General features: G+C 44.6%; 1 long non-coding RNA gene across 3 annotated transcripts in view; it reads left to right on the top strand.

The window, feature by feature from the left end:
• The window catches only part of LOC112548044, a 112368-nt gene that overhangs the window by 25861 nt on the left and 73809 nt on the right, over window positions 1-12698 (top strand). For 2 of the 3 annotated variants that reach the window (XR_003091854.1, XR_003091855.1), the window contains exon 3: window positions 5614-5749. This is a non-coding gene — a long non-coding RNA (uncharacterized LOC112548044). Of the gene's footprint in view, window positions 1-4836; window positions 5217-5613; window positions 5750-12698 lie in introns of those variants that run through there. The other variant, XR_003091856.1, reaches the window with a different exon arrangement.

Genomic DNA, 12698 nt, shown 5'->3' with positions numbered 1-12698 from the left:
CATCCCTGCTGACACACCCCTCCTGGGCTACAGGCTCTCAGCCCGTCTTTACCCCCTGGGGCTACAGGTTCCTTGGCCTCCAGCTGTGACCCCTGGTCTTTAGCCTATCTCTCTGGGTCCTGGATCCACTCCTAGGGTAGTAAGACTCCTGGCCTCCCCTGGCCCCATGTGTCTCCAGCTGTGGCCCTCCTTGGCCTTCCACCCATCTCTAGGCCCTGGCCCCACTCCTGGGCTAGTGAGACCCTCAGGCTCCCTGGCCCCTCCTGGGCTTTCTGGCCTGGCTGACACTTGTCCCTTCCTGGGCTATATGCCTTCAAGCTCTCTGGCCCTCTCTCCTTTCTGGGCTATCTGGGACCTCCTTTCCTCCCCTTAGCCCCTTCCACAAACCACCAAAGTTACTTCCCCAGCTCAGACGTGACCCAGAAGCCCTGCTGCTACCAAGCTCTTCTCTCATGGCTAGACTGCCCAACCAGCTCAGGCCCTGGGCTTATATGCTTCAAACCTGGCCCCCTGCAGTTGACTCTAACTGACCCCTGTAGCCTGCTTCTCACACTGTCTGCCTTCGCTTACAGTGACAGGTGTGCCAAGTAGCCTGTCACACCTGGGCTGTGACTGGAATACGTTTGTGACTGTCCCTCCAATCACAACATCCAGGTATATTCTGTTCATCGAGACGCTTTATAAATACAACAGGGTCCTGTTCCAAGGAACATAGGGCTAAATCCACAAAGGGACTTGGGTGAGGTGAGGTTGAGTATTAAGATACAGTCTCTTAGGTACTCTGTCTGTGAATCTTGTGTTCCTTTCTGTCCAATGTCAGTGTTTCAAAAGAGGGGTGGATGCACTCTTCTGCGAGGTAAGAGATATAGTTTTGAAACCAGTCAGGCTGAAGAAGGCACTGAACCCACATCTTCAACTTCCTAGTAAGCATTTTAACCATTAGGCTATGATGTAAGAGATGACTATCCATGGCTCATTCTATGGTCACAGTTTTCAGCTCAGGTGGCTAGCATGTTTTGTGCTGAACTCGGTGTTGTTTGTGTGAATTAGGCATGCTCTGAGCACACCTATTGGATCAGGCCTTTTAGCAAATGTAGGCCCAGGGATGCCTAATCTGTGAAGTTCAGGATGACATAGGTGAGTGATAGGTGCCAAGGCGTGGTGGCACAGAATTTTAGGCTCCTAAAATCGTAGATGCCTCTGTTCTCTAAGGCCGTGTCTGCACGATAAACGTGCTCAAACATTCTGTGTTGTCTCCTTAAACCAGAAACAGTCTACCTATATGATGAGGCACTTTGGGGCAGACTAATTAGCTCTGCTACTAATCAGAACCCACAGTCCCTTGCAGGCACAGCCCTGCAGTTTAAGAGGCAGCATGGCATACAAGACGTACATGGCATGTGAGGCATCTCAAATGAAAGGCATCAGCAGACCTGATGACAAATGCCTTGCGTTTAAAAGTTTGTCTGTCTTCATTCCAACTAATAACAAGTATCATCTCTGAACCAAGAGTTCTGCATTTCTTTTTGTCTCAGACCAACATGGCTACTAAATACATCCCTTTATTTTGACTATGGTTTTGGTCAAATAAGATAATCATTCACAAAGATCCTTGCCCAACTCAATTCCTGGACCATAATGCTACAACATCACTTCAACAGTACTTGGAGAAACTGGCAGAGCAGCTTTCTTACCTACCACTATACCTACCATGTGCAGAAACCATTTCTACAATAGTTGAAACTCCAGGTCTCTTCACGGACAGGAATTATAGATGTTTTTTCCAGCTGTGGCTCTGTGATCTAGACTTGACACTTGCCTCTTTAACAGTGGACAGAAAGGGCTAGCTCACTTCAGCTAAGCCATGGAACAGATGAGAGATGATGAAAACATTAGCTTGCAACAAGACTCCATTTCATATCCGCATCATTACTAATGACCTATTATTCCCTCTCCAGTCTGTTTCCAAACAGTTCAACAAACACAGGGGAACTGTCTACTAAGGTCATCATTCTGAAATAACTCTTCTAAATAATAAGCACAGCCTGCTGTCCCCCACTCTCCATCAGCTGCTTGATATAAAGCCTCCCCTTCAGAAAAAGTTGGGCAGCTAAATGGTTTACAAATTAATTGTCTGGTAGTCTGAGTGAAATAGTGAAATCCAGATTTGCCGCCAATTATGTTTTTGCCAGCTAATGATCCTGGGGAAGCAATTATGCTCAATTCTGAGATGATTACTATAGAAAGGAATTAAGCAATTGTTTCTGTTGAAAAGCAGAATTCTTTTTGTATTTGGAAACATGTAGAAACCTGATCACCTCAGTGAAAACCTGACCCCAAGGTGGTTTGCCACTGACTTCAGAGCAGTCAGGATTTCACTTCTGGTTTCAGAAAATTTTACAGACACAATTTAAAATTGAAGCTAAGGATGAGCTGATGTTATAATGAACACTGGGAACAGCCACACAGCAACTATAGGTTTTGGTTTTTGGAATGGCTTTTTAATGGTGATCTGTAACGTATTTAGATTTGTTTCTTTTCCCAGGGAGAGAGCGGGGAGGGGAGTGGGGGAGAGACTGTTAAAAGATGCTCTTAAAAACGTGCATATGCATACATCACCACATTTTATTAGAGAGCTGAGGCAAACAATAACTCATACAGCTCTCTCCAGTATGGTCTGTGCTTCAAATTATATGACTCAAATTTTCTCCACTAGTCTAGCATGCTGAGGCACTGGAGAGTATTTAAATATCCAGTCAATCTGAAAACATAACCACATTGGTAAGCATAATTTACTATTAGCATTGCCACATTCAATTGACTATACTTGTGTCTTAGAGCACCTTGGTCTACAAGTACTTAAAGTGTTTGCCACTTTAAGGGCTTTGAGTAGATAGCACCCTCTGGCATCAGGGCAGTTATGGGCAGCCTCCTGCTTATTAAATTAAATTGTTCATCAAGTCATGGCAGGTGAGACTGGGCAGGTCCTAGACAGATGGGTGGGCCGATGTTGAGACCCGGCCCTGGGCCAGCCCCTGTCACTACATGTAATAAGAAATAGACTGCTTCATCTTTGGACCCACAAATACATTTGGAATCCAGCTCAGCCCTTAGCCAGCACCAGGAAGTGGTGTAAGAGCATAAAACATGAAGATAATGTTTTTGGTCAAGTGTACAAAAGTCCCGTAAATCGCTCTGTGCCTCATTTGATCTATGTTGCTATGTAGAATAGAGGCAGTTTGCACAGATCTGTTCAGATCTCCAGCCACAAATTAAAAAAGTAATACAGATAGGCTAAGGGGGCAAACACAAATCATATTCAGTCACATCATGGATTAATGGTTACCTAACTAGACTCCTGTTTGTCCACCTGAAAACCTATTAGTTCTTCTGGATTTGTGTGGTAAACTGCTAGCCACATAGCTCAGCAAGTGGGATTTCTTGTCAAGAGATCTGTGCTCTGTTCTTGGTTGTACTACTGAACATCCATATGAGCTGGGTGTTGTTGAGCCCAATAATTTAACAAGATGCAAAAGGAGGCTGGATAAATTTGTGGAGGACAGATCCATCAGTGGGTGGTAAGCATGATGGCTAAGGGGACAGCCACAAAATTAAGACTTCCTATGCTTCTAAATACGGGAAGCTGGAGGAAAAGAACCAATGGACAGTTCAGCCTAGATATGTCCTGCTTAAATAGCCACTCATCACTATATCTGAGTACCTAGCAAAATAGAGAGAGTAATTTTATTTGCTTATATATAAAGTTCTCTCTCAAAACTCTGACCTCTTATAAATCTTATCTATCTTTATCTTGGATGGGTTTCTTTCTATTCATCAATATTACAGGCAACTTCAGTTTATACATTATGCAATTTATAAACATAATTTATGTTTTATCATGGCTCTTATGTTTCCCTCTGAGAACCCAACATATTAACATAACTGAAAGGAGCTTGTTCATTGTTCTACTGTGAATAGATTAAGCACTGTTACAGCTTCTTGCCAGTGTTACCCTCTGCATATCTAAGAGGTAATTTTGTCTGGACATGTTTACTTTAAATACACATCATAATAAAATTTTAATGACAAAAAATGTGTCTCAGCTAAGATCCTTGTGGCTTTTTTTCTTGGTGGAATAAGAGGCCAAAACAATGGATCATCTTGCTCTTAGCTGAAGTCTAGCTATGCATGGAAATACATTTACATCCACTCTAATCCAGAGACTGGAAATATTTGTTGATAGATACATGACAATCAGTAACAGAAATCCCACCAATTTCATTTTGCTCTGTTGCTTAATTTTTTCTGTGGTTGAATTAATTCTCATGACAATGAGCTAGAGCCAGGTATTGCTCAAGGAGTTACTTTATGTGCTTCAGATGCAGATTTGCAAATTAAACCTCAGTCTTGGCCTGAGGCTCTTCTTTAGGGGAAAAAAAAAGGAATGTAACCGATACACTAAAATCTTTCTGTTGATACTTTTCAAAGCAGACTTGAGGATATAGTGCTGCCAAATGAACCACACCTGACACGAATACCTGTAAATTTCCAAATACCACATAGTAGCTGTGAGAAGACAGCAGAAACTCACTACAGTGGGGATCAAGAGCCCTGTAGTATAAGCCCTCACTCTGGTATTTTTCTGCCACATGACCTTGTAAGGAAAAAAGGTTCTTTTTATCTGGTTTGCTGCTGGTCACCTCACTAAGTAGAGCAGGAGAGGTGTTTTGTACAGCTGGGCATAATAAGCAACATGGAGGAAGGCACAACAGTAAAAAAAGGGAGGGGTGAACAGAAAGGCTTAGACAGAGCAAGCAGGGAGAGGAGGAGAGAGAAATACAGTCCTTACAAGCCCATCTCTTTTCAGCAAAGTGCTTGAATTTGTGCTTAATATTGGTGTTATTTGGGTTGAAGATGGTGCTTTACTTGCTTGAAACCAAAAGCTGAGAGAGAAATGTGCAGAGTCCTGAAAGTGTGGCAGTTTGAATGATAAATAAACTGCTGTATTCCTCCTTGCCTCTCACATCTTCTCTTTCAAGCTCCTGGTTAAAAACCTGTGATAAAATACTGTCCCTTCTTTCTGCACTCCATATTGAATTCAGTGGCAGACATCCCATTCTTTTTAGTGGGACGAAGGTTTCACTCCCAGATGATTTCAATTTTGAATACTCTCCAGGGTTAGGAGCTGCTTGCATGGAATGCTTAAAAATTCAAAGGTATTTTTCAAATCTTTTTAGCTATCAGCTGTGTCACCTTCCTTTTCTGTTCATTTGGGCTAGACAGCTTCTCTAGACTCTTTTCCTAGGCTCATCTTTATTTGGCCTTCAGTCATTTATTTTTTTTAATTCCATACTTGTTGAAGTTGTGCCCAAAGATTACTTTGGGCCTCTTGTTGTGGAACAGTTCCCTTCAAGCTGCACTAAGGGTGAGCTCGGGTCAGCAAGGGCCTGCAAACTTGAATATTCAAATATTTAAAGTAGAAGCTGCTGGTGGGTTTCACGGTTATTGGTGTATTTTAGCATTCTCAATAGCTAAGAGCTACAACCTGGAGGTAGCCAGACTTGTAAATGTTACTGCATTTATCTAAAATGTCTCTTCCTGTTTGGCCTTCAGCTCTTGATCCAGATGTTGTAACAGCAGATGAATCCAGGGCATCTGTATACTGTTGTTGAGACAATGTTGAGGCTGTGGAAAAGAAGTCATGCAAAGTTGGAAAAGTGAATAGAGCACACTTCCTACTGGGTTGAAGGTATGCAAATATATATTTGTATATTTTATCTTTTTTTATCAGGACATTTAGTGCACTGGATGAGATGTGTAACATTTCTGGAGGTGCAGGTGTAAGATCTAGGAATGGTGATGGTTCTGTTGTGGGGGTGTAGTTATTGTGGGAGTGGTGGAGTTGCGTTGGTAGGTTTTACATTTCTTATCCTGGCATGATCTGGATCCGTTCAGTGTGATTTGGGCCATAGGAAGTTTGCTTCTGGTGATGAGGTTAGCAAGGTTTAGTGCTTGTTTAAAGGGTAGGGTGGGTGGTTCTGGAAAGATCTCTTTCAGAATTGGGTCCAAGAAGAAGGGTGTTTGTGCCTGAAAGTTTGCAAAGTACAATTTTTCCAAGTATTTAGTTGGTCTAATAAAAGATATCACATTTACCCAAAGAATCTTGTCTGCCTGTGTCCTTGGACCAACATAACTACAAGCAAGAACCCTCAAGCATCATTATAGTTATTAAAAAAAAAAAAAAAAGGTGGGGCTCAAGAGGGAGGAAACAGACTTTAAAAGAACTAATGGGATACTGCATTCAGATAATTGCAAAGGTTACCTGGGGTCACAGTATTAATGTTCTTTAGGTCCCCCTGTTCAATAAAATGGCACAATCAGTAAGAGAAGTTTATGTGACTGGCAAAATATAAATTGCTTTTGTGTCTGAACAACATGAGCAACAGATGTGTTCTGTGAGCATTAAGATCACTCAGCAGGGAAACCAGTCTATTGTAAAGGGAAAAAAAAAGGTCTATGGCCATAACAAAAGGAGAAAGACTAACATAGCAGTAGTCTAGAAGTTACAATATGTCTTTACACAATGTTCAGTCATTTAACAAAAGGCTAGTAGTGCACAAGACTCCTTGTTGACACAATTTACCTCAGCAGAGAACAGCCATTACTTAGAGTACAAAAGCACAATATGCACTATATGTGCTGTACACACTATGAATAAATAAAATGCTTGCGCAAAGCTGTCTTCCACCTCTTTTGGTTATGATTTTCTAGGAGAAAAGCCAAGCAGTACTAATAACATAAATCAAGGTGCTTAAGTAACTTGAAATACAAAAACAAGCATGGAAGGTGTTCTTTCCCATCTTCTAGACTGAGTTCCCAAAAGAGGTCCTTGCAATAAAATCCATAGTTAGAACTGATAAGTATCCTCTGGATCAGTGATGCCTAGTGATGAAGTATTCTATTCATACTAATGTTGTTATTTGACTATTTGCAGTTGGTAACAAACACTGGAAACATGTGGAAAGGTACTCACAATCTTTCTACAATCATCAAGGTGTCTCTCTGCTACTAGTAAAAATTCTAGTCATTGCTTCATCTCTGCTGGTTTTTACCTGCCTGATTTCTGCCATAGGCCCAAGTAAACTGAAATGATTTTCCACAAAACTTTCCTAGCATAGTTCTGAAACGACCTACTAGTACCACTGCATATACTTTCATGAAGTATGTTCTTTTATGCCTGTGATATATTTATAGTTTTGACTCTTGTTGTCCATTTTCCAATGTATCCATAAGATTTATAAATTGCTCTGTGTTATTAATAAAATAATGAACAACTATTTATTAAGTTGAGATTGACATTTATGTTTGATAGCTAGGTCCTTTCCCACTTGAGGCCTAATAACATAACTAGACAAAGCTGTTATTTTTAAAGTAGAAAATATTCACCAGGACATTCAGGTTATCTTCCAGTCTTTTTTCAAAATATGAACTATGAAGATCTCTATGGGAAGAATGGTTTTAGTCAAAGGCACCTTACTGCTTCATGGCAACGTTGGGAGGAATAATGAGTCTAAGTGCAGAATTTGAACATATTAGTCCACACATGTATTTTTGGAAGTCCCAAACCTGAAATACTCCAACATTTTGTACATGTGCATATCTCATAAAGGAAGACAGTGATGTCCAAAAGTTAGCTAAGGACATGTGTGGAATAATTATGGGAAGGAGCTGCTTAAGAGTAGATATGATAGTGGTCTACATATTTGAAGGACTGCCATAAAGAAGGAGAGAGAGAGCAGGTTGTGGACTAGTGGCTTGAAGTTTGAGCAAAATAGATTTAGATTAAAAATCCAGAAAGCTTCTTCATTGTTAGAACAGTAAGGCAGTAGAATACACGGCCTATGGATGTAGTGGAATCTCTATCACTGGAGGTGTTCGAGAAGAAGTTGGACAAGCATTCTTCAGGGATTATGTAGAAGTAGCTGTGCCTTTGTTCTACTGTGTATGTTTCCTATGCTTCTTGGCTTTGCTTGGTTTTCACAAGGGGACAGGAATGAGAATTTCCCCCTCCTGCTGCTACATGTATCAGGGCAGGGGATTGGGCGGGGGAGGGAGGGAGTGGGGTTTGTCTTTCTCATAAGCATTGGGTGTTGGCTGAAGTGAAAGCTAGGGACTTTGACTGGGGTATACTAGTGCTTCTTCTGGGACTTAAACTCAGAAGTTCCTAATTAGAAGGTCTTGCCCCTCTGCTCAGGGTCAAACCAATTGCCATATATGGGATCATACAGGAATTTTACCTCATGGTCAAGTTGGTACCAATTGTCAGGGGGTTTGTCTTTGTCTGTAGCAGGGAATGTAGCAATCTTCCTTGGATCTCTGGAGAACATTTTAACAACCCTTGCAGCAGCAGGACATTGGCTACTGTGGTAGCCCTGATTTACTTGTGGCAGTTTAGGGTGTTATGTCATGTGGCTGTGTCAGGGTTGACTGTGTGGTTTTGCTAATAGGCTAGACAATGGATTTGTGTAGACTGCTTTAGATAGAGATGATCTTGCCTCAAGCAGGGAGGTTGAACTAGATGAACTCTAAATCTAGGGACAGACATTCAAAAAGCCCGAGCCTGAATTGATTCAATCTTTGCAGGTTAGTCTAACCTGCCTAGGTTGAACTGGTTTGCAATCATATAGACATCCTCTCTGGACTGAAGAAATGCAGGCACGTACTTGCAGTGCCTGAGGCTACAAGCTGGGGGGTGCTAGAGAGAACCCTCCCTTCCCTTTCATAGTGCTGAGCTGCGGGGTGGGGTAGGGGGTGTATGGCCAGGCCCCAGCAGGATGCTCTGATTAGAGAGGGGTGTAAACCCCACCCCAGATCTGCACCATCCCAGGCTTTTTCCCGCTTGCTGCTCAAGTGGCAGGAGAGTCCCAGACTTTTCCAGACTCACTGCTCAAGGGGCAGGATTGTTGCCAGCCCCCAGCCCCTGGCTACCACTCTGAGGCAAAAGGGGTGTGTGTAGTGCATGCATCTGTTGATGATGCTGAGCTTTTCAATCTCCTTCTCCCTGCTTCTTCATACTGTCTGCAAACCTGACAGGGCTGCAAACTAACAAAGGCTGATAACACAGAGTTTATCAGCCCATCAACAAAACAAAAGCATCTTTCATTAGTTCATGCTCTTTTTAAACAGCTGTTTCCAGGGAAGGAATGGAGGGACATTACCAGCTGACCTGTTGATTAGCTCCAAAAAGCCCTAAGCGGACACTGTTCTGTCTTGCTGTCCCAGTGAAACTGGACACACACACACACACACACACACACACACACACACACACCCCCACCCTCTCAGCATTAACTAGGATACCACATGCCTAGGATCTGTGGAGCTGGGGTCCATGCTGTGGGGGATGGGATGGAGGGAGGAGGGGATCTCTGCTTGAGCAGTGAGTGGTGGGGGTGGTGGGGCAGGAGGAATCTGGGCAGACCTTGTAGTGCCTGCCATCTGCCCCAGAGGTCTGGCTAGGGAGGAGAGGCATGGGGCAAGTCATAGTTTCATAGTTGTAGGGTCAGAAGGGACCTGAGCAGATCATCAAGTCCGACCCCCTGCCATGGGCAGGAAAGAATGCTGGGGTCAAATGACCCCAGCGAGATGATTATCTAGCCTCCTTTTGAAGACCCCCAGGGTAGGAGCAAGCATCACTTCCCTTGGAAATTGGTTCCAGATCCTAGCCACCCTGACTGTGAAGTAGTGCTTCCTGATGTCCAGCCTGAGCCTACTCGCAGTCAACTTATGGCCGTTATTCCTAGTTATTCCTGATAGTGCTCGGGGGAACAGGGTCTCTCCTATTCCCTGCTGGTCCCCCTTGGTAAGTTTATAGATGGCCACCAGATCCCCTCTCAGCCTTCTCTTGTGGAAGCTGAACAGGTTCAGGTCCTGTAGCCTCCCCTCATAGGGCCTGCCCTGTTCCCCCCCAATCACATGATTGGCCCTCCTTTGGACCCTCTCAATGCTGTCCACATCCCTCCTGAAATGCGGTGTCTAGAACTGGATGCAGTACTCCAACTGTGGCCTGACCAATGTTGCATAGAGGGGAAGGATCACCTCCTTGGACCTGCTCATGATGCATCTGTGGATGCATGACAAGGTGCGGTTGACTTTACTGACCACGTTCTCATATTGGCGGCCCATGTTCTTCTTGGAATCAATAATGACTCCAAGATCCTTTTCTGCCTCTGTGCTGATGACAAGGGAGTTCCCCAGCCTGTAGGTATGCTGCTGGTTCTTCCTCCCCAGGTGCAGTACCTTGCACTTGTCAGTATTGAAACCCACTCTATTCTCATCCGCCCACCCTTATAACCTGTCCAGATCTAGTTGTAGCCTGTCCCTCCCTTCTAACGTGCCCACTTCTCCCCACATCTTAGTTTTATCTGGAAACTTGAACAAGGTACTTTTCACTCCCTCGTCCAAGTCACTGAGGAAGATGTTGAACAGGGCAGGCCCAAAGACAGAGCCCTGAGGAACCCCACTGCCCACATCCCTCCAGGTCAAAAATGACCTGTCCACCACCACTCTCTGGGTGTGACCCTCCAGCCAATTTGTGACCCATCTGACTGTGTAGGCATTGATGCCATAGTCGCCTAATTTTTTGATGAGAATGTGGTGAGAGACAGTGTTGAAGGCCTTCCTAAAGACCAGTAAGACTATATCCACCATGACACCCGCATCCAAGGGTTTTGTGACCTGGTTGTAGAAGGCCACCAGGTTGGTCTGACAGGACCTGCCTCTAATGAACACATGTTGGTTGCCCCTAAGCATAATTTCCCCTGCTGGTCCCTCACAGATGTGTTTTTGGAAAATTTTCTCAAAGATCTTCCCCAGGACCAAGGTAAGACTAACGGGCCTATAGTTTCCTGGGTCCTCCTTCCTCCCTTTTTTGAAAATGGGGACCACATTGGCCCTTTCCCAATCCTCTGGCACCTCACCAGAACACCACGAATGCTTGTAGAGCTTTTCCAGGGGTCCCTCAATGGCCTCTGCCAATTCCTTCAGCACCCTTGGGTGGTGATCATCTGGACCTGCTGATTTGAAGATATCCAGTCCCACCAGAAGTTCCCTGACCAGGTCCTCTCTGACCCTGGGCCTGGCTGTGCCTCTCCTGAGTTTGTTCAGGATCCCAGTGGGGTGGGGGATATTCCGGTCCCTGCTCAGAAATATGGAGGCAAAGTATTTGTGAAAGAGGTCAGCTTTATCATCTGGTGCAACCACCAGTTTGCCAAGCGTGTCCTGCAGGGGCCCCATGTTACCCAGTGCGTTCTTTTTACTTCCTATGTATTTAAAAAAGGACTTCTTGTTGTCTTTGATCTAACCCAGAGCACTTCAGTCTGCCCCTCCTCTGACCCCATGCTGTTTGTTGAGGACTCTATGACATAGAGCACCACACACCCACCTTTCCTCCCCGTTCTATCCCGCCTGTACAGTTTATAGCCCTTGATGTTTACCGCCCAGTCATGGGTTGAATCCCACCACATTTCAGTGAGCCCCATTATGTCCAGGTTTGTGTTAGCTAGCAGGAGGCAAGTTCCTTCTGCTTGTTCCCCATACTATGAGCATTAGTGTAGAGGTATTTAAGGCCTCCTGTAGGTGTATGCACCGCCCCCCTGATCCCAGAACTATCCGGACCCCAGCTACTTACCTAGGTACTTCTTGTGTTCATCACCTCTCTTGGCTGGGAAGCGTTGTCATTTCCCCCTGTGGCCCCATCCCCCGGCAAAGCTAGTTTAAAGCACGCTGTATGAGATCAGCCAACCTGGAAGAAAAGACACACTTGCCTTTAGGGAAGAGGTGAAGCCCATCCCACCCGAGCATTCCCCCTGCACAAAAGAAGTAGGTCGTTGTCAAGGAACCCGAGACCTGCCTGGTAGCAGTAGTCTGTTCTCTGGAGCAGATGGCTCAGCCCAGCCCAGGGCTGCAAAGCATCTGGGATGCTGAGGGACTCTGGTTTAACTTAAACCAGGAAGGGGTCTGGGACAGACATTGCATAAACTGGTTTGACCCAAATCAGTCTGATATTACATTCAACCAGGTTTATCTTAAACCAGTTTCAGCCATTTTGAAACTGGTTTATGGGCACTGAACTTATGTTCTGTTACAGGTTTAAACCAATTTCTGATCACTTAAATTGGTTTATGTGTAATGTCAGATCCTAGCCTAAAGGACCCTTCTAGCCGTACATTTCTGTGATTCTATAACAAGGAGAAAAACACCTGTACGCTAAAATGTCAAGTGTTACCTTTGGCACTTCATAGAATCATAGAAGTAGGGTCGGAAGGGACCTTGTAGATCTTCAAATCCAACCCCCTGCCTGGGCAGGAGGGAAACTGGGCTCAAGTGACCCCAGCCATGTAGGCATCGAGCCGCTTCTTAAAGACCCCCAGGGTAGGAGCCAGCACCACTTCCCTTGGAAGTTGGTTCCAAATTCTAGCCGCCCTAACTGTGAAGTAGTTCCTACGGATGTCTAATTTAAACCTACTCTCCAACAACTTGTGGCTGTTATTCCTTGTTACTCTGGGGGGGGGGGCTGGGGGAAACAAGGTCTCCCCCAAACCCTTCTGGTCCCCCCTAGTGAGTTTACAGATGGTCACCAGGTCCCCCCTCAGCCTTCTCTTGTGAAGGCTGAACAGGTTCAGGTCCCGTAGCCTCTC

Source organism: Alligator sinensis, unplaced genomic scaffold, assembly GCF_000455745.1.
Source record: "Alligator sinensis unplaced genomic scaffold, ASM45574v1 scaffold1502_1, whole genome shotgun sequence".
Taxonomy (NCBI): Eukaryota; Metazoa; Chordata; order Crocodylia; family Alligatoridae; genus Alligator; species Alligator sinensis.
Note: the sequence above shows the minus strand (reverse complement) of the source record. Positions and strands in the feature narration are given on the sequence as shown.